Source organism: Etheostoma spectabile, chromosome 15, assembly GCF_008692095.1.
Source record: "Etheostoma spectabile isolate EspeVRDwgs_2016 chromosome 15, UIUC_Espe_1.0, whole genome shotgun sequence".
NCBI classification, from domain to species: Eukaryota; Metazoa; Chordata; class Actinopteri; order Perciformes; family Percidae; genus Etheostoma; species Etheostoma spectabile.
The window spans coordinates 17,235,689-17,237,532 of NC_045747.1; positions in this window are offsets into that span (position 1 = coordinate 17,235,689).

Genomic DNA, 1,844 nt, shown 5'->3' on the forward strand with positions numbered 1-1,844 from the left:
CTGTTTTTTTGGATCAAAGTTATCCAAATCCTACTGACAAGTTTTGAACAACACAAACGGAAGGTTTGATCCAGATTAAAACTAGGATTGGATTCCGTGATCTAATCTGATTTCACATTCCTTCTTTCCCCTTTTGAACAACCCATTTTCAAGATTGGATCCAATCCGACAACCAAAATCCGATTAGTTTACCTTTGAACAACCGGCCCCAGATTATTGTTGGGTATTTTATTCCGTTAGAGTTTTGTTTTATTTCAACTAATTTCATTTGCCTCATTGCTGTCCTGAAATGTTCCTGGTTCAACTATGTAAAACAAGTTTTGCCTTTATTTTGAAAAGTGCTGCGTAATTAAAGTGTATTTTTATACCATCTTTCCTTACCTATCCTGATCCTATGGTAGGAAATATAAAGGATCAGTACAGTATTAGAGGCCAGCTCATATAGTGTTCCCAAACTTTTACAATCATACAACTCATAATTATTTTAATTATGGACTGCCAATTCACTTGATCAATTGATTCCATGTTTGGTATATATTTATGGTTGTTGTTTTTTTGCGTACAGCTTCTTGGTGTTTTGAGGTTGTACGCTTCACTTTTGGAAAGTTTTGCTATTTTTTGGGTTATGAAAAGTCAGAAAAAAGTGAAAAAATGTCTAACATAGTTTTTCAACGCACAATGTCTTCAAATTACTTGGCATGTCTGGAAAACAGTCCAATACCCAGAGACAATTCATTTACTGTCCTACAAGAAAAACTGAGAAGAATGTCATGTGAGAACAAGAAATGTGGGGAATCTTTGTTAACCCTTGTGTTGTCTTCCCATCGACCATCATCTTTTTGTGCTTTTTTTCAATGTTTCTGCTGTTGTTTCTACACTTTTTTTTTTTTTATTCATAGCCATAAACCAGGTTTTTAGACCTTAACAAAACAATTAATTTCTCTTTTTTTTCAGCACTTACTGTACTTTTTGTCACTTTTTCCGAGGTTTTGGGCACTTTTTTTACAATGCCATACAATTCAATAAATCAAAATTCAATTCACTGAAAGTAATCATACATTTTTACCTGAATAACATTCATCCATGTTATTTTAAGGCAATATTGTTGAAAGAAAGCCAAGTTCCTGATATTAAAAATTAAAAAACGGGTCAAATTTGACCCGAGGACAACACAAGGGTTAACAATTAGTCAATGATCAGAATTGTTGCTGATTCATTTTCTGTTGATTCAATACTTCATGAAATGACTAATTATTGCAACTCTTTTTTACCCTACTGGATGGCTGTTAATTTCAATGATTGGGTCTGAAGAGGTAAAACTACCCAGTATTTCATGAGAAAAAAGTAAAGATTGGCAAAATGTAAAAAAAAATAAAAAATAAAATAAAAAGAAATAGATGTAGAAAATTGTCATGCCGACCCTGACTAGGTTTGAAGGACCATGATTTGGAACATTATTAGACAATAAAGTAGTGGAATTATTAAAGTGGTAAAGAGTCGTTGATTATCTCTTAAAGACAAGCTAATAATAAAATGGCAAATGTAATTAATATCAGTACTTGAGGATCTTTATCTAACCACAACAGACGTTGACATATTTCCTCTGGTGGTCACGTAAACAAACCCTCCTCCTTTTGTCATCCATTCCCATTGTCACAATCTGTATCTGACCTTTCCCCCCCCCCCCACCCACCCCTCCCCCCTCTCTCCCTCGCACCCCTCGTAGCCTTTTCTTTTCCATCCTTCTCTTTTCATCACCGTCGTAAGACAAGCTGTTGCTCTGTCCCGCGGGCCACTCCCTCACTTTGTCTGCCCCCCCTCACCTCACCCCCCCCCCACCACCA